Source organism: Pseudopodoces humilis, chromosome 6, assembly GCF_049639895.1.
Source record: "Pseudopodoces humilis isolate 2021_Gansu_Grassland_sample_001 chromosome 6, ASM4963989v1, whole genome shotgun sequence".
In the NCBI taxonomy this organism is placed as follows: domain Eukaryota; kingdom Metazoa; phylum Chordata; class Aves; order Passeriformes; family Paridae; genus Pseudopodoces; species Pseudopodoces humilis.
In genome coordinates, this window is record NC_142205.1 from 68,962,517 (window position 1) to 68,983,428 (window position 20,912).

General features: G+C 37.0%; 1 long non-coding RNA gene across 10 annotated transcripts in view; it reads left to right on the forward strand.

Annotated features, from left to right (window-relative positions):
- Positions 1-20,912, forward strand: part of LOC148184224 (uncharacterized) — a 65,828-nt gene that overhangs the window by 40,133 nt on the left and 4,783 nt on the right. For 2 of the 10 annotated variants that reach the window (XR_015772825.1, XR_015772829.1), the window contains exons 2-7: positions 7,135-7,191; positions 17,230-17,302; positions 17,661-17,888; positions 19,486-19,617; positions 19,892-19,990; positions 20,209-20,277. This is a non-coding gene — a long non-coding RNA (uncharacterized LOC148184224). Of the gene's footprint in view, positions 1-7,134; positions 7,192-17,229; positions 17,303-17,660; positions 17,889-19,485; positions 19,618-19,891; positions 19,991-20,134; positions 20,278-20,912 lie in introns of all 10 variants that reach the window. The other 8 variants (XR_015772827.1, XR_015772826.1, XR_015772832.1 and 5 more) reach the window with 6 other exon arrangements.

A 20,912-nucleotide genomic window follows, 5' to 3' on the forward strand; every position in this document is an offset into this window, starting at 1 on the left:
TAACTAAAGGATATTGTTAAATTCCTTCAGATGTTTGTAGCTCATCATTCCAACATCAGGCACTCCAGAGTTCTGCAGCCTTTGTTTGCATATCTTATTGTGCTCCTTCAAGATTTAAAAAAATGAAAAATTCATTCGTAGTGCTCAGCATCAGCCTTGGTGTCAGAATTGAGAGGAAAGCTGTTTTTGTTAGCATCAACAGGGCTGGTGCTGAAAGAATGGGACAGGACAGATCTCTGGTTTAGGTGATGAGCAGTTAATGCAAGTGAGATGGGAGGGAAGCAGACTGAGTGAACGGGTGCTTCCATATGGCTGAAGTGAGATGTGTTCGTGAGGCAAATGGAGCAGCTGGAGGTGAGGATGCTGAAGATTTCTGCAGGACGAGCCCTGTTTTTAATAGAGATTGTTCCAGGAAGACTTTGTGTCTCTCTGAGACACTCTGAAAGTGTCCCTTTGACACAGAGGCCTCTCTGTAATAATGAAAATGGCTCATAGACAAATGTGACATCATTAACACACTTTTTAATATTTTTTTTTGTTGTACGTCTTTTGAGTTTCTCAGCTGGAAGGAACCTGGTGAATGGAATCACTGTGTGACTAATGAGCTGTCTGTGGAACATCTGCAGTCTCAATACCTGCATCTCCAGTGAAAATAGTCTGGGAACTTCTGCCTTAATGAAACTTCAGACCACATACCTAGAAAAGGTCATCCTGTCATTTCTACTAAGCTGGCTGCCAGGTTATTTTTTCTTACATTGCTTTTCTTTAGTGCTTGGATGATTCTGATCTGCCATCACCTATTCAGCTGTGCTCTGCCTAATTTTTCCTTAATATAAAATCAGGTGGAACAGGTACTTTTAGAGATGATGTTGCAGTAATTTTAATTTAAGTTCATTCTAATATCAAACACTGTTTTGTCAGTAAGTTGTTTGATGCGGCATTAAAATAATAATTAGTAGTCCTTAAATAAACATCAGTCTTTAAAATAGCAATAATAGAGAAATAACAAATATTATTCCTGAAGTCAAGGACTCACTTGCCCTTGGGAACCGTATGACAGTGCCAGGATGTAGTGCCTCAAGGTTTCCTTGCTGTGCAAGTGTGATTGTGGCATTCCATTAATATTTGTTTGTGATAGAATCAACACAACAGGGCTTGAACCAAACACTGAGAAAATGTGATTGGAGGATACATTGAATAATTCAGTCTGGCCAAAAGCTGAGGAAAGACTAGAAAACAAGTTTGTTTTTTTTGGTTTTTTTTTTATTTCCAACCAGGGAAATGTTATGAAAAACTGTCAGCCAAGTGTATCGCCTAGTTGTCTTGTATTACTGCATCTTGCAAGTGTAATTGAAACCCATCATCAAAGATTATCATCTTTTTTGATTTTAAATGTAAGGAATAACTTGCTCCAGGTCAGTTATGGTCATTATTAAATGTAAGTAACTGGTGATATTATTTATATTTTTATCAGCAATAAATACCTTTGACTGTAGGAATAAGTGTTCTTTGGGCTAGATATTGAAAATCAGAAATTATCTCTCAAGGAGTTTATTAGCACACTGTAATTTTCTAACCATGTAGTGCAGATTTTATTTCTGAGGAGTGCAACTTGAGTGATTTATAGTGCTGACAAGACTAAGCTCAGCAAATGCGTTAAGTGCTGCAACTTCCTTTTGAGAAAAAAAAAAGTGCTTTATGTTATCAAATAGTCATAAAACTTGCAATCATAAACCTATCTGTTCCTGTTAGCTAATCAGACTCATTCTTCCATGGGTAATATTTCAGACAGTGTTTTAGTAAATTGCATGTTTTATTGCTTTTGTAACACAGTAACCATCTTTTCCTCGATGGTTCACCAGCAGGGTACATGAGCAACTCCCTTAAGAATATGCAAATGTTTGAAGTTGAAAACATGTCGCCCTCTTTGACTATGTAAATTCTTTTAAAAATTCAATTTATTGTTAATGACTAGAATAAAAAGGAAAGCTCTTGAATTAGGAGAAGAATTACAGTCAAGGTCAAAATTAGTACTCAAAGCTGTCAGGAGCCCTGAAGACATAAGATTTGCATCAACTCTTCTGCAATTACCAGTTTGCATTTAGTTGCTTTGTAATTCCTGTCCCGTGGTATTACACTGGCTTTCAGTTTGTCAACTTCTCCTAGAAAACTGAATGCATCCAGCAGACAGCCAAATGAAGGACTGAGCCAGGGAAGGTGTACTACAGGAATTTGCTCATCATCTTCCTTACGGAAAAGCGTTGGGACAATCTAATTGAAAACAGAGACCTGGCTGATGAGCAGTGAAATGGACTACAAACCAAAGATGCTGTCCTATAAACTATTCCCTTTATTCTGTTATCTTCCATTTTCTTATTTGTCACTTCTCCTGTGACAGGGACAAATATAGAAATGAAAGTGAAGTGCCACCCTTGGACTGCCTTACTGAATGGAGAGGATTCGGAGTGCTTGAGGTGAAGGAAGCCAGTTGGAGAATGAACGATGTCTTAAAAAAATTAACAGTGCTTCCATGTTGATTCTGAAAGTTATTATTCAGTGAGTCAGTTATTACTGAAATTGTGTCCATATTAAAACCAAATCATTTTATTGACATTTGATTAGAAAATCAGCTTTATTAGGACTGGGAATAATTGTCCCAGGTTATTTATCTCAGGTTATTATAACAGCACACATGTCTGCAGTGTGCGTTCTCATTATCTGAGTTATATCTTTGTACAAATATTTAAATACCTAATAACTGGGAACTTGACATTTATTAGAGTGTAGGTTTGGAGAGGGCTAAATAATGCTTTTTAATGTAACTTGACAGCATGAAAATGCAAGTTTTATTAATTCCATTATTAGAGTGCTGTAATAGAAAATTATAAAGAGATGCAACTTAGATTTATACTTTACTTCCACCTTCCAAGTCTTTAATGTACTATGATTGCATTTGCTCAAATACATAGAGAAAAAAAAAAGGGATCTTGACTATTAATGTATTTTTCATTTACATAGCAACATCTAGGTATCTGTGCTTAGAAATAGAGGTGGTGCTAAATGTGCTTGACTGACAGGTGGATAGTCAAAGAGATTCTTCATTCTGGAAGAACTCCAAGTGGAATCCTAAAAACTGAAATTTAGGGTAAAATAATTTTTCGTGTTTTCTGCTCTTCTGTTCCCAGGCAGAATAGTGGGCTGATACAGAGTTCCTAAAGCATCTTTCATGCTGGTATCAGGAAAGCATGTCAGGGTATTTTATGCTATTTTTTTTTCCCCATTTAAATTGAAAGATGGAATTCTCTTGGCCTGCTGCTCTGTAGAAGAGCACATATTGACAAATGACACTCTTTTAATGCTTTCTGACAATAACAGTGCTTTCTGCCAATTTCTGCTGCCAATAATAATGACTGTCTGCTACAGCAAACAACTAATGAATGTCTCCAAATGACCTTTTAGCAACTACTGTCAACATTAACTACTCTGTAGCATTTTCACCTTCCCTGGAAATTGCTGGTGTTGCATTTGGAGTGTGTAAAGGTAACTGACATAAGAACAACTGGATCTGGATTAGTTTGGATGGCATTGCCTCTGGTCTAGTTCTGCATCTTGTGATGAACACTCGAGGTTACAGTGGCAGAGGACTTGTAGGGATGGAGAAAAGTACTTGCCTTTGTGAAAGTTTCTCACATAAAGGAGATGAAAACCACACAGGAGTTGTTCTGACCTGTGCAAACAGCAGGGAATGAGCTTCAGAGACCACTGGATCACATGAAGATCATGTTCAGGTTCCCCTGAAACAATCACAAATGTGCAGCTTCCCAGAAAATATGAGGAAAACTAAGCTAAAGGAAGTGAAGCTGGAATTGGAGAGTTAAGATTTCTGATGAATGACAGCCTTCCAGTGGTACCAATTAACCCTCAGTTAATTGTTTTAAACTGGTTGTGTAAAACACGGCTTCTTGTAACGTAATTATTACTTCTTGGTCATGGTGGTTTTCTGTCATCTGTGCAGTGTGACCCCATTGATTCCCAAGCAGCTATATTTAGCTTCCAGCTCAAAATGAGAAGACAGTACAAATATTTGAGAGTAAGGAATAAGATCCCTCAGATTTAAAAGAACACAGACATCTCATCCTATTGCTTAGAGATCTGCTCTCTTGAGGTGTATGTCAGAGGACCACTCTTGTTTAAACAACTCTCTATGTGTAATGTGTATTTAAAAATAGGTGTGAAAAAGTGTTTGCATAACGTAGCATGGGCTGCTCTGACCATCAGCTCTTGAATGGTATTTTTCTTGCAAAGCTGAGAAATTGTTGTTCTTTATTTTCTGTAGCAACACCAAGCTAAAATAAAAGCACTAAAAGGGGGGGGGGGGAGGGGAGGAGGCTACCACAGAGCCTCGTTACCTTCTCAGAAGCCGGAAACCAAAGAGAACAAGAGAGCTCTGACTGTACTTTTTAAGGGGGTGTTCACAAGTTGAATTCACTTTTTAATGGTCAGAACTGCTGTCAATTCTTAGAAATGCTTGATAATTGGTCAGGAGAAAAGACTCCCATCAGCCACCAGCAGCCTCAACTTCCTTAGCTCTCAAAACTACCTTAAAGGTAGACAGGGGAAATTAGAACTGGACCAGTGTATGTAGAAGGTCGGGCTACAGTGACAGAACAGCAGCTTCCCAACTTCCAACCAGCACCTCAGACTCAGGTTAGCGTCCTGGATTTTTATGTTTCCAACTTGATAACCTCTCTGCTCTGGATGACACTTGCAATTCCCAGCACAGGGCTTTGGCAATTTAGAAATAGATAATACATCTAAACTGTAATTCTCTGTAGGGAACTGTGGAGTATAACTGAATCATTATAGTACTGCTTGCCTCATGGAAATTGTTCTAACACGTCTGCTCTCATAATATAAGGCAGCTGTTGGGCATAGAAATCTCATTCCTAAACACCAAAAATGAACAGCATTTTAGCAATTAAAAGGCATTATTTTCAGTGCTTTTATTTTAGCTTGGTGTTGCTATAGAAAATAAAGAACTGTGCCTTCCCTTCCCCCTGGTCCCCAAAGAGAAAATTGAAAACCTTTGATGTTATTTCTCTCTGCAACATAAAAAAAGAAAATTCCCAAATAAAATGGCTTTTAGTGTTGTGGTACACAACATAAGAAAGCACACTGTAAATTAATTATTCTCTGCAGACTACATTATTATGAGATTGAGATAAGCTTTGACCTTTGCTGCATCCATTTGCATAATACAGCGCCGAGTACCATGCCATTGCGTATTTTTCATCATCGACATGTGCTGCTACTGATACTAAAATGTGTTCACTTAAAAGACTCCATTGTGTGAATTTTAATTGCAAACATATTCTTCATGTTATTTGTTGGACTAAAGCAGTGCTGACTACAGTTTATCTCTTAAAACCCACTGGCTTCTGACATCATGAAACAACTAGGACTGGAACAGGATATTGAGATCACAGGGTATTGATCATTGAAAATCCACAGAAATATTATGTTAAACTTGAGAAATTCCTGTAGAATAAAATATCAACACTGATTTTCACTAATTTGAAGGTCTCTTATTTTTCTCCAAATCCAAAAGAGGAAAACAGTTATACTTTCAGGCATTAATCTCCTTTATATGTTCATGACTGACCTTGAAAAAGGTGGGTTAAATAATGAAGTTTTTAATCAGCATTTGCAGACAGAATGAAGTAGTTAAGAAATATTGTTTTATTAGTAGGGTGTCTTAAATTCAGGTAGTAAAATGGTATGCTGGGCTGGCTGCTTGGCAAATAACCACAATGGACAGATGGTTTTTCATTATCTGTTATACAGAAATACAAGGTTTGTAACAGTGTGTCTTGTATTGATGCTTATTCATCTGTGAGAGTAATTTTCAGGCTGCTTGTCCAGGAAACATTCTAAATCTTCCTTTGCATCTGCAGAACAGCTGCTTAAACTAGGATTGTCAGTGTCAATGCTATATTTCTGGTAAGCTACAGGCTGTCCTAGTGTCTTGCAAAGCCAAAGAAATGAGTATAAAATTGGATTTCAGGGCTGGGATCCAGGGTTTACTATGTGCATTCTTTATTTTGCTGTGGAAAACCTTCCCTATTCATTTTACTCCTGATAAGGTAGAATGTCAACAATTAGCACAGAAAAAAACCAGTTGCTCTTTGTAACATTTTACAAGAGGTGGGGGATACATTGAGTTTAGGTACTCATGCAACCAGTATGTTTGCTGGCAAGAAACATTGTAAACAAAAAGGCCCCTGGTATAAAATCTTAGTAGTAAATATGTCTCAGTTACTCTGGAGAGGGAGGCTGAGGATTTCACATCTACAGGAGTTAAAAATTAGATGCTATAAATTACAGTCCCTGTTTCAAAGCCACAGTATGGAAGTAGCACTAGATAAGGTGCATATTTCAAATCTTTTAGCTAATCAATACTTCTTTAATATCTCATGTGCATAATGCTGTTGTTTTCATCTGATTATGCCACCCCTTGACGTTGATTTCCACTCCTTCTGATACCCATTGGAAGCATAAACCAATGTAATAAAGTTTGAGAGAACATAGGAAACAGTCCAGTGCTTGTCTAATGTTTATGGTTTTTACAGGGGCTGTAGAAAACTCAGGCTGGATGTCTCTGAACCAGGCACAGATATCCCATATCTGTGGGAGAATACCAGCTCTTAGATAGTATTTTTCACTTTGGTACTTCTATCCTGCCATTACTACTGTGAGAGATACGAAGAGAAATGTTCACTGTAGCATAAAGTGATGTGAATGTAGTGTGTCCATGTTTTGTTTTGAAAAAAAAGTCACTGAATATGACTGTATTTTCTTTTGTAAAAGTCAGGAATCTTTCTGCAGCATGATCATTTCAGTGACAGCTTATCCTGATCCAAAATTTGCTCTCATGTAGTGATTTTTCAGATGTAAATTTTTATGTCAGGAGAACTCGGTAGTCATTTGCACCCTTAGCTGCATTGAAAACTCTGATGTGAGGAGCATCCCAGTGCTCATGGGCCATCCAGCTTCCAGAATAATTCCCATAGATGTAGTTGTTTGTATGTGTCCAGTTTCTTTATCTAGACTGAAATGTTTCCTTCTGTTTTACAGACATGAGTAAACGTGATTGCCTTCATTTTCAAGTTTAAGAAAAAACATCCTGAGATGGTAATTTTTTATTTCTTCCTAAGCAACTTTGCATAGTTCTTTCCTGTTTGTGGTTTTTGTTCGTGTTTTCTGTTGTTGTTGCTATTTTTAAACTGTAGTAATTGTGCCTAAAATGAAAAATATGTAAAATAATGGGACATCATTAGAACACATAAATCAGTCAATCAGCTCAAAGTTTAGGATTCACAATTTTGAAATTTACAGTTTTCAAAATTGTAAATTATAGGTGTAGATGATGACATCATCTAGGTAAGATTTGAGGGTTTTTTTCCCATTTTGGGAAGGCTTAACCTTATTCTGCCTTCAGCCTGTGTGTTTCAATGGATGTTGCTCTTGAGAAAAAAAGATGACTATTTTGACCTAAGCTTTTCTATCTATTGAATAAAATCATCTCCTCCATCTGTCTTGGCTCAGCAAGGACTTTTAATTTTCCTGTAAACCTTTCTCTTGTGTTAAGGGTTTCATTATTTATATCTTTCCATTGCAATGAACGTGTCCTTCCCCCTCTTAATTTGGTCAAGGCTCAGCTTTGTAAGCATGTGGAATGAAGTCTTTAGTCATGCACACATTTATTCATAGCATAAAGAAACTTTTTCCTATGGAGTATTTTGAAAATTCTTGGCAATAATTTTAAAATTTCAAATAGAGAAAAGAACCACTAACACAAAGTAGATCAATGAATTAATGTTCAACTATATTCATTGGAAATGAGGATTAGCTTTTCTAATCCAATATCCTGTGAAATAAGTCTGTCTTGGTACACATAAACTTGTACTCATTTATAAAAGTTATATTTATGTAGTTATAAATGCTAATTCATAGAGGATGTTATGGTACATAGTATGTACCACCAGTTTTGTCAATCCTTAGAAAAACAAATATTGAAAAGGGCAGAAGTGACCATTTCATGCTTTTTGCAAGACACCATTTTTTAGAGTTTTGCTCATTCCATTAACTGCATAATGACCAGGGATTTAGACTTTGAACATTGAAACAGAATTCTGGCAGCCTTTTGTAAAATAAAAATTTTACTTAGGTTCTGATCCGAGGCAGTTTCAGGTATTTTACTTTTTCTGTTGGATGTGTGAACACTCGGAAATTTATTTCTGTCTATGATTACAGGATGAGGAAATTAAATTTGTAGTTGCCATATGTGATTTAAATGTTGCTTTAAATGTAGTGATCCTCAAAAAAAGTGTGTTTCAGAACTCATCGTAGTGTGAACATTAGACAGACTTCCTAAATGAGGGTGGTAGTTACCCAGCAATTTCCTTCTGTGTTAATTGGAATAAACAGCTCATCAAGCCAACCTGAAATTTTAAGGTAATGACATTGTTCCTTCTGGAGGTTTTCTCAGCATGATGTGTACATCCTTGTGGTTATTAGTAGAGCAGATAGCTGAATTTTCTTGACACTTATTCCAGCTATTTGCTCTGCTGGAATTTTACAGATCCATATTACTGCCAAGCAATATTACCACCCTGAGAATGTCCTTGACAAATTAGCCTGCTGAGTCCACGTAGAAAAGGAAGCCAATCAACTGATTTCTCCTCAGTTCTGCAATCTGAATTTTCCTGTTCTTTACACCAGATTTTTCTGGAACATAAGGATCTTAAGAGTGTTGGATGAAGAGAAAATAAGATTTTTTTAATTATTTTTTTTTTAAATGCAGTTATTTTTATATTGCTTTTGGGTTGTAAAAATCACTTTTGGGATTTCATTGCTTAAGTTCAGCTGAATAACAGTCTGGTTTTTGTGTCAGTACACTTACATATTGTCACGCTCTTCTTCCAAGGTAGCCTAATTTGTCAAAACAAAGTTTGTTTTTAATAGAACAAAGAGGCCGATCAGGTTGCTCCTATTGTGGACAAATGTGGATGTCAACTACCAGAGTTCTCTCCTGAGTGCACTTAAAACTTTAATATCCATTGGACCTGACTTTCTGATGTACAAAGTAATGATCAATAAGGCTGTAAAGTGCTTCAAAACCTTGATAACATGATAGCAGATGCTTAAAGAAATAAGGATCACAAAGATTAAGAGATGCTGATTACTGTTAAGAGCAATACAGCAGCAGTCAAGTGAAAATATGTTAAAATTGCAGGGGCTTTAGGTACTTTAATTTCTAGCACTTCATTTGAGTTGAGACTTGCAAGAGGAGAGTTATTTTTATATGGTAATTAACTCTGATTTCAGGTGTACCTTAACTGAAACTGAAGGTAAGCAATATTTTTTCCTCACTTTCCCTCTCTAGTTCTTATCATTTACCTAAAACCTGGTTATGACTAAAGTCAATGCTTCCGTTTAAGCAGCACTTCATTTTTTCTCTACACTTGTATGTAAGTTTCTATTCATTTTTTATTTCATTTATGGATTTAATTCGGGCCACAGAACTCCAAAGATTTTCACAGCTTTGTACCTGGGAGAAAATTGCATTTTGCATTTTAAAATTGGTTTCATCCAGTGGATTTCAGAAAAATAAGCCAAGTTAGTTGAAGATGTCTTTTTTGAAACCATTCTTTAAATGATCATTTTTAGCAGTTGGTATAAATAACCACAGCCTTAAAACCCTGGTTGTCATAGTTGGAAATCTTAAATCAATTTATGTATAATCCAGTGGCTGACTGTATTGTGAGCTGGTTGTGCCTAATTATTTTCTTGGTCTGGCATCTCTTGGCTTAAAAATTATGAAGGTTAAAAGTTCATCCCTTCCCGTTTTTCCTTTAAAACGTGTGTTTCTGTGAATTTTATGCTAACTGTGGGACATTCAGATGACTGGGGCTAACAAATGATTAAGTCCTGTCCTGAATCTGAATCTTTGGTCTGATTGTGATGTACACAGAGCCAGTTTAATGCGTGTTTAGTACAAACATGTTCCGAGGAAAACAATCGGCTTCCGCCCATCTGCTCCGTGTATTTTGTGGATTGAAAGGAGAAAAGTCATTTCTTGAATTGAGGGCCACACATACTGGTGAAAACTGAACAAAATTGCTCCCTGAACAGAGCATTAGTCGTAGTTTTGCCCGGTTGCAAAATTGTCAATTATAAAATGCACTTGTTTTGCTTTATTTGCACAAGATTTCTGCCAGTGTAGCGCCCATTAAATTTTTGAGCAAGGCAAGGTGATCCCCTGGAGAATGTGCAGGAGGAAAAAACCAGAATGCTCAGTTTGAGAAAATGCCTTTTTAAACAGCCAGAATCAGGAGAATAGTGTCTGTTTTATCACTTGCTGTCCTTCAGTGAACTACTGTCTTCTTCAATGCACAACCACCAATTTAATGCGAAATTGTCTTAAATTTATTGAGCTTCACAATGGCCTATTATTTTTATGAGTATCATTAAATGTTTATTGTTGGCAGTTATTGTTTACTGTTAATGATCATGAGTCTTTATCTGTCTATGGAGAAACAGCCACAATTATTTATCCTGCTGCGCTGGTTTATTCTGCATCTCTGGTCAGTGGAAATCAAACTGGAATCAAACTTAGTGGAAAATAGCCACTAAGCTTCTATTTAGAGAAAAAACTTAGACTTTTTCTTTTACAGTAACAGGGACAACAATTGTCCTTAGATATTGATTATTGCAATTAATTTTTAATGGTAAATATACATGAGTTTTCCTAGTGTAGAGTGATAAAACCTCTGGTTACATCAGTATTTTTTAAATATTGATTCACAAAAAGAATAGAAAATAATGTAATTTAATATTATTTTATTTTGATTATTCAGAAAATTTAGATTTCCTTTGAAGTACATTTTGAAAGACTGAAAAATGAGGGAGCTTGTCATTAACCCAAAATGAAATTAATGAGGTTCAAGAAATCGAAAGGACAAAACTTGCTGAACTGTTAACACTTTTTTTCCTCATGTTTCAGAGAGCAAATTTGTTACTGTGACACTACCAGAGAGTTTCCTTGAGACTGACAAATACAATGACCTTTGTGAGCTTGGGTGCTAAGATAGTTGAGTTTTCCCTAAATCTTACTTCAAATTATTTTGTACCTGGATAAAATTGTGTAACTCATCATAGGAACTTGACTGCTTTAACAAATGTTTGAGATTACACTTAAAAGTTTCTGCAATGGAAGATGCTTAGACAACCCTTTTGGTGAAGGGCTTTTTCCTAGTATCCAATCTCTAACGATATAAGGAACCGTGACACAATTAGATAGCTATGCTGAACATCTTATAATGATGTGGAGTCTGGACAAAAGACCAGTAATGATGCTTTTGCAATTAATAGTCATAGAAATAATGAAAGTTGGAGTTGCTTTTTAATTCTCAAGACATTTTAGTGGAATTGAAGGGACTTGAAAGGACCAACTCCCATAGGAACATTCTGAAGTCACAACTTTAATCAGTGCCTCTGTTTTTTGTTGTCAGCTTAGTTGTGGGGAGGAATACCTTGGTGTCTGCAAATGCTCAATGGCTTCAGAATTAAAACCAAGACCTGCAGGGTCTTATCAGATTTTGCTTTGTTTCTGTACAGGATCCTGTGTTTATATTTGTGTTTCTGACTCTGAGAGGTAACTGCTGTAATGCAGCTCCACACCTCAAAGCAGGGGCTGTGACAGAGTTTGTTTTTTGCTTTTGTTTACCCATTAAAAAAAAAAAAAAAAATGAAAAATGAATGATCCCAGAGGCAGATTTTATAGCCTTTCCTTTTACATTTTTCATGTTAATTGACCAATTCCAATATGAATGGAAAGTTATTCCTAAAGAAACACAAGGCCAGTTTTCCGCAAGGAAAGAATTCCTCATGTAATCTTTCCTACCTCTGTGGGGAGAATATAGGTCAAGTTTTCTACTTGCTTATTCTGCCCAGCCATTGTCAGGGGACATAGCCTCCTCCTCTCTATTGCTTTTTCTGGTTTTCTGCTAGGGATCAGAGTTAATCACATTTCCCTCCTTGCTCTCTGAAATTTGTCTCCTCGTGGTATCATGTATCAGAAAGGGTCTTGTCCGCTCTTCCTGGGTACTTGTGTTGCTTAGCTTTACTTCAATTGTCATTAAAAGGTTGATGCCAAACCTGTGATACCATACTTCATCATCCATTTCATTGCTGCAAAAAAAATGCTGTTTTCACCATTAGCTTTCTAAATCTCTGCAAACTGATTTAATTGCCTTCCTTCAAATCTTTTCCTGTAACTCCTCACTGGTGTTATGTCCAAAAGAAGCCACCCCAATGCTCAATTGGCATATATTTGACACTGCATCCCAGCCTTGTGACCACAGCTGTCTTATCATTTTGTTCTGTGTTCTCATGCTTAATTAATTCTTGGCTTCAATTTCAGGTTGCAAACTCTGCAGCAGTGACTCATTTTCTGTGGGTTTTCACAGCAGAGTCCTGAACTGGGAATACTCAAGTGATCCCCACAGTAAAAGAGACAAGGTGAAGAACTCTGAGCTGTGTTAGGGGGATTCCTGGGATACAGCTGCAGTGGTGCTGGACAGCTGCATCTAAGATGTGTTCATATCCTTGTGAATTTTTAGTGCCCTCCAGCCCAGATATGGTTTTACCATTCCATATTTAAAAATGGAATTAGTTGAGAACATTTCCAAGACAAAGACGGAGTTCTTAATTTAATGCCATAAAGGAATTAACACCTTATCCCACAATTGTAGCTTATTTGGGACTCAAATATTACAAACAGGCCTCCCCACAAATGAAGATTGATCTTTACGTGCAGTATGCAGAACACTTTCCATACACAGGTTTCTTGGAGCATTTGGGGGAGTCTAATTGCAATCTGAGGGCTCTTAAATGTCTTCCTGAGAGTTGCTCAGTTGCTCTGTGTTGGTACTGCTGCATATTTTTGTGCTTTTTTTTCCCCAGACTCTTGGATTGCTCCAGATACTTGTGATTGTTGTGCTTTGAGCTTGATGACAGAAGACAGTAACTGTAGCACTTGCTCTGCTAGATCAGATTTAGAAAACCAAACCCTGCTGTTGGGATGTAATTCCTTCCGTGTAAATTCGAGTTGAGGTTAATGTCATATAAGCTCCACTGTTATCCTTTCTAAGTCATGAGCCGTGCAGCAAAGAGCATTAGAAAAGCTTCATTTGATCCCAGCTCTTGGGCCTTTGGGGAGAACAAATAAGAGAGGATTGAAGGCAAAAGTGTGTTGTTAGAGTTTGGCAGGAAAAAATTCAACCTAAGGCTTAAGGATTTGTCCCTGATGAAAGACAAGGAACTGGATGTGTCTTTGTGATTGAAAGACAAGAAGTTTTAATGCATTTTTATCCTTTTGGTGTCCAAAAGGTCAGCTTAATATTCAAGTTTAACACAGAATAATGTGATGGAAAAGTGATAACGTTTGGATAGAATAGGTTAAAATGCTGTTGCGTTGCTTCGATTTCTTCTTGCATTACTTCTTCCTTTTAGCTTGGTAATTGCAAGAGAATTTTGACTTATTATTTCTGTCTCAGGCTAAATGCAGTGAGACAACCAAACTTTCTGATTTTCTCAAATATCTGAGCTTTTCTCTATCTCTGTGTTTGCAGACCGTTGTTGCCTGCAGAGACAGGTTTCTTAAACCACTCAACAAGGCAACATAAACTCCTCCCTGTGTATGGCAGAATGGTGAATGCTTCTAATTTAAAGGGATGACTGAATGGACAGTGAGGCAGAAACCTGCACATCAGTGTGTTCAGACTGGTTTAATATCTCTGCTGCCCCAAAAGTGTTGATAATGCAGCATGAAGCCGAGTTATGTGTCAGACCACAAAGCGTGGGGATGCAGTGTCAGATGGAAAAATCATCAAGGGACTCAGCCATTATCCTGTGATCTTCAAATAATCTCTTAGAGTAAAAACATTTGGAATATGTTGATAACTATTTTGTCTTTTAAGCAGTATTTTGGTTATTTACTGTCAACTAATGATGACTTTGAAGTTGCTCAAAGCGTGGCAGAGCTAATCATTGCATTGGCCTATGAAAGTGCAACCCAGGAAATGGCTGTTGAAATGTAATTTGTATTTTTTTCCATCCATTTCTAGATATGCCTTAGAGTAGTAAGCTGTAACGCAAGGGGGCTCCTCCATGTGCTTCTAACAGCCGCTGCTTCCAAAATTCCCTGTTGCTGCTGAATGCAGGGCTTGCTCTATATCAATTTTGTAACTCTGTGTCTTGTACTGAATGAAAATGTTGTCAATGCAGTGTAGTGCAAGAAAGTTACAAAAGTACCCTTCAAGAATTTAAATGCGTGTAGTCCGTGGTTATATGATGTTATCTGTAAATGAGGTCTGATAGGCTTTAAGCACGGTTAAAAAAACCTGATTCCACGAGCCATGCTAATTTAAGCAGCAGATTTTACCCTGCAAAATATCCTTTTTAACATGAAAGAAACTCAGTTTTTAAATATGACTAGTTGGAAAGAAATAATTTCTGTATAACGTACAGAAGGCCATGAGTTAAAGGATTTTTGCCATAGAATTTGTGGAAGCTAATTTTAGAGTTCCTTTTTGTGAGCTATTTGTAAGCAGTCCACAGTCTAGAATGTGTCTCTGGGTTCATGTATCTGTCATAAAATCTCAAACTCTGTTTAGCTACTGCCAGCTTTCTATCTACTTGTGTGATAAATCAATACCTGAGGATCACACAGATAGTCAAGGAGATTCCCACATCCCATCCCTTGGCTTGGATTCTCTATGGCCATGTGTTATTCAGCTCATCAGGATGTCTCTTGACTACCAAGGATGGTCAATATTCATTTCACTATATATCATAAAATTTGGTTTTTTATACCTTTTCCCAGAGCCTTCCTTTCTTTGGTGTCTTGTTCTACCCTCTGTTGTCTCTGTTCTGGGAAATTCTTTCTCTCATGACTCTGCAAGCTTGGTCCAGTGTCAGGAAAACTCATCAGAGGACAAAACATTGGCTATTCAAGGAGATTTTATTACCTATTGTTTTTCAGCTCAGGTATTTATGTAAACAAATACAATTTAGATCCTTCTCCAAACCAGGGATTTGAGAGACACACAGATAATGGTACGAATTTTGACCTGGAGGAAATGTTCTTTGGTCTTATTTCATACTGTTTTGGACAAAGACATGAGTCATGGACAAAGGGCAGTGATTTTTTACCCATCTAAGTCCTGGGGAAGTCAAACTAATTGTCAAGAAGTTGAACAGTCTGTCTGGTGGTCAGTTCTAATCTGTTCTCTGAAGTGCCACCTAATAGGCCATGAAGCACAAGCAATGTCAAAGACACTGCTGAAGTAGCTGTGGGGAGAGGATTTTGTCCTCAGCCACGTTAGGCTGCCCTAGGAAAACATCCTCACATCCCAGCCTGTCCTGGGAAATCAGCAAACGGGGCTGCTTCCCTGGCACACCTATGGAGCTGACCTGGAAATGACATTGGGGCGTGTTGAGATGATGGATGGATTTGGGGGTGTCTGTTTTGCTCAGAATTGTACCCAGACACGATTCAAACCTCAGGAGTAGCCATGGAAAAGAAGAGCTGTTGTTAGCAATTATGGCTACTGGAGCAATGTGCAGATGACGGTGATGGGTGAGATTTGATTTGCACAACCCACGGCAATACAAGGGTTAATTGTCTGTGGAACTGCAGCAAGAGGGTTCATTTGAGCAGATTAGATTACCATGATTAGCTGTGCCTGGGGAGCAGCACAAAGTGATTCACCATTTCCAACTGGTTGGCTGCTGCTAGAATGAAAATAACCTGTGCAGAGAAAAAAATCAAATTATCATCGCTGAGAATATGATATGAGAGCCATAGTCACCCCTCAAAATCTATATGTCTAATTCAACCCAGGTAAAACAGTTCGCAGATTTCTTCTGAACTCAGAAAATATACATGGAAGTGAGCCCTGAGGAGCTGCATAGAGCTGGATGATTTGGAATATCACATTTTAAAATGAGGGTTTTGAAAGATGTGAGTTGGTTTGTTTGTTTCAAGAATTCATCCAAATTAAATGGAGGTAATTTAAAAGAAATAATTATTAATAATAATGATAATAGCAACAATGACTTTGAGCCACAAAACCAGAAATGCAACAGAAGCCTTGTTTTTGTCCTCTATTTTTCTAAAACTAAAAAAAAAATTTCTGTGTTTTTCTAAAAGTGAAAAAAATAAAGTAAAAAGTAGAAACAGAATAATACTTCTGAGAGGCAGGACATTTTCTAGTCTGTGTTGTCAGACGGAACAATAGCCACTTGAAAAAAATTCCATATAGCAAAACATGTCACATTTGTCAATTTTAACCTGAAATTTATTAAAAGTAATGTCTGTACTATGAACATGTGCTAACTATAGGAATATATTGCATGTTTTCCTACTTGTCAGAAGTAAATTTGTCTTTACAAGCTAGCACTTACCATTAATTTCAGCTCTTAGTTATTCCCATTGCGTATTTTCTTAAACAAAGACTTAATCAGACAAATTTTGTGTTATTTAGCAAGTAATGCTTGGATATTACTACAAATTCTTGAAGTCATAACACTTAAAATTGCAGTACATATATATTCTTCTTACTATGATTATGTGAGTTGGCTGCTAGTCATTTAACTGTATATAAGGTCTTACTATTTATTAGTGCAATTCCTTAAAATAAGTGTCCTAGAAATTGTTTTTAATTTTAGATTTAAAATTGTTCTTACTAAAGTTGATTTATTAAAGATTGGACAATGTATATTTAATAATTAATGTTCCCCAGTGATATTTATTATCAATCAGGATTCACTTTACAGTCAATAAATAACCTAAAAAATCTGAATTTTATGGCCAGTTTTGTCTAATACTTAGAGCAAGGCTTTGGGAAATTTGAGATATATATATATAAATATAAATATAAATATGTATATCTGATATATACCTTTTTTATGAAGGTTTTGTCCTACTACTTCAAATGTTTCTTTTTGTTTCTTAAACATATCTAAAGCTACCAGCTTGTTGTTCTAACGAAACCCTGAGAGAATAAATTATTTTTATTCATATTGTACATGTCAAAACCTTGCAGTCAGTCAAATAACAGAAGGAGTGTTCATTGTCTCTCTCCCCCACTGATGCTGTTATAGGAGTTGGAGTTACAAGATTCAGACATCAAGTGAAACAGTGAAAGATTATAAGAAAACACTTCATTCTCACAAGGTATTTCCTACTAGAAGAGATTGTTTTGCAGTTTGGTTTGCTCTTGACACTATTTTGAGTAAATCTGAACTTCTAAGACATGCTCAAGGCAATTAAATATTTATGCTCCCCAAACTGAATTTTTAAGCAGCATTTTCTGTTTACAAGAATCAGGTTTGGTTTGGTTTTATGTCTTTTCTTTCAGGTTACAAGACAGATTTTTTTATTATTATTATTTTCATTGGGGGAAAAAGAAGACTGTGAAGACTTTGCTCAGCTGAAAAAAGTAATAGGTAACATGAGGATAACATTGTGTTCTTCCATATTTCTATTTTTAAGTCCCATTACATGTGATATTTTCCATTTTGCCTTCTATTAGGCCTGAAATTGGAAACTATTTAAAACCCAACAAACCCCGGAGTTTATCCCTGTTCTTTGAATAGCAACAGAAGTATGGCTCTTATGGTTTGACACATCAATGAAGAACAGCCTCTGCTCTCCAGCAGGTGCTCAAGTGGAACTTTTGCAAGTGGGCTCTCATCAGGAGTGAAACACTGGCTGCTGACTCTGCTGCTTTTGGTCACAGACTGCTGCCTTTATGAACCAGGTTTGTCCTTCTGCCTCTTTTGTGTTTTATATAGACTTGATTACAAATGAAGCACTTGTCCTCTTACCTGGGAGTTGCAGCAGGTCAGCAGCAGCAGGAGTTACTGGCTGGTTCCCATCAGCTGACTCCTTTTAGCCAACCCTTCCCATTTCCTGCGCAAATCCGATTTTTCCAAGCAATTAGGAAGAAAACTAAACCATAACTTTTACAAAATCGCTTGAGAGAAGATGTTGCTTAATTGTTTGCTTCATTCAAATGAACACTTCTAACATTCACTTCTTTGAGTAAGAATGCCTTTTATGAGAAGCTGCTAAAAATAGGAATTTGAAAACAGGGATGTTAAAAGAAGTGCCAGAGAGGAGCAAATTTGTCGCTGGGCAAGTTCTGTTTGCGCTGAGGGAGTACTATCAGTTTTGTCTCTGTCCTGTCTTTCACTGGTCCTGAAACAACAGTGCTTGCTTCAACAAACCTGCTCCTCAGGAGTGATTGGATCTGGTGCTCTGGGTGTTACCAGCTGCAGTGCTGAACCACAGGCAGACATGAGATCTGACTGGATCACCCTTGCTAACATTTTCAGGTAGAACCCATAACTCACTTTATCAGCAACACTTGCTTGAATGCTGCCTTTGGCCTTGGCTCTTCCCACGAAATAGTTCTTGAGCTGGGAAGTGGTCCTGATCTAAGAATCTGCAGTAATCTTTAATTCTGCCTTTATAACTCATGAAACCACAGTAACCTCACCTTCATTTTAGAATGTGAACATTTTTTGGACAAACACTGAACTGTAGCTTCATTGACGCGAGCTAAAGTAAACTCTTTTAGTGGTCCTAGAGTGGTAGCTGTAAAAGGCAATCAGAGTGAAGATCCTGAATCATTTGCTTTTCCAACCAGATTTTAATGTATTTCCCCTGCAAATCAATTCATTCTTCTATCATAGAGCTCAGTTACCATCCCATAAAATGAGAATTGTTGCTCAGAACTGTGGAATTACGGTAACAAGAACTCTAATGATACACTAGATAAACACTGTTGCAATACTCTCTCAGCCCTGTTCGGGTATTTTAAATTTGCAGCAGATCTCAGTAAGGATGAGAAAGTGCTGAGCTGCATAAAAATAATGGAGGCTGGAGGAGAATTTAGCCTTGCAGTGTTCTACAGTCCCAACATTTCCAACCACCACACCTGGTAGTGAAAATGTTGGGTTATATTTGAAAAAAAGGAACTGCAATCAATTAGATGCACTGCCAAGTCTAAAGTAATTTCTGTAAGTCAAGTCCCTTAGGAACTATTCCTTAATAAAAGAGCCGTTTCAAATCTACTAAGTCTTCTAAAAAAAACCCCAACAAAACATAGAAAACATAGTGTCTTGATTTGACCTGTCCTAGGCTTCATTTATTTATTTACAGTCTGAAGGATGAGTCAAGTACCTGTAGTGGTGCCTTTAGCAATGCAAAACAAAATATTTTGAATATTCTTATTTAGCGTTCCAGTTTTAATGAGCTTGGAGCATAGTGAAGGAGATCAGATGTTTGCAGGTTCTGGGTGAGGGTAGAAATAATTAGAAAGCATCTTAAAAGTAACATCACAGTTTTGTCAGCTATCTCTTCAGGGACTACTTTAAATCCTGAAATGTTCAAGAGCCACCACTGTAGAAACAGAAGCTCCAACTGAACGAAACCAGAAGAAGCAGATATGGCAAATTCCCTGGTCAAATGGTGATATTAATCTGGTGAGGCTCTGGATTCCCATTTCAGAAATACAATCACTGTTTAAATATAGGAAATATTTGGGATTTTACTTTGCTGTGGTCGTTCTTGTTTTGCAAAATATGTGATAGTTAATATATGAGTAAAATCTTGTAGAAAAACAGTTTGGTTTTTTTTCCTTTTTTTTAACAAATAGCCAAATGCATATTACCTGCCTCGCTGGAAAATAATTGAGGTCTTCCTCTAAGAAATTTTTTCTCAGAGTGCCTTTCTTTGTGATTTGTGTTCTTATCTTAGGAAGATACAGGAGTTGCTCATTTTAATGTTGTCCAGCAGACTATTCCATGCTTTCTCAGCTGTTTGGATCTCCAGTTCAGGATTGGACCAAGAAAAATGGTGATGGAAACAAATTTTTTTTGTTCTTAAATTAGGACAATTCCAGTTTTAAACATACACGTGTGCTTCCAATGCTTTCAGTAGTCAAGGATGAAATTTTGAACAGACATGAATTCCTCAGTCTTTGTTTCTTTTTCCCTGAAGGATGGAATTTGGACTTTGCCCACCAGTGCAGTCCTTGCTATAGGCAGATGTTTCTTCTGTTCTTCTTACTGCAGTACGAGTGGTTGGACACTGAACCTCAAAGAAGAGGGAGCTAACATCCCTTACCTGGATAAGTCCCACAGGTAAGCACCTTGGAGAAGTTCTTCAACCAAAACCAGTTCCTGTAAGGCTTTCCAGCCCTTGATAGGAAAAAAGCTGATTCCTGCAGGCTGCAACGTGAAGACTTCCAGACTGAAGTGAGCATCCTGCTATAGGAAGGATTTGGGAGTAGTGAGTCATCATTTGTATGGGAAATTAATCTGTGATTTTTTTATTTATTGTTTTTTTTCATTTGAAGTAACATCACATCATCGTAGAGAGACATTGTCTGGCATTTCTGGTGTGGATACCTGAATAACTCAGCTAGACAGGTAGAATGATAAGGTAATATAAGGCAGATATTGAAAGGAATTTTTTGGATGATTTTTTTATTCGTTCAAGCTGAAGTCCCTGATTTATTCAGGCTTTGAAGTACCATGCAAGCCTTTCCCACAGAAGAAATTCTGTTTTATGTAAATAATGCACTGTGCGGTAAACTAGAAGAAGGCAGGGAGCAACAAAACTTCCTAGAACTTCAAAGCTTCACATTTGGTGTGACTGTACAGTAAATGTTAGAAGAAAATTTTTAAAAGCTGTCTTCCTTTAAGTTCCATTGAAGCATTCACCCATTGTTTAATGTGCTTTTGTTGTTACTCTCCCTAAGTTTCCCCTGTGACAT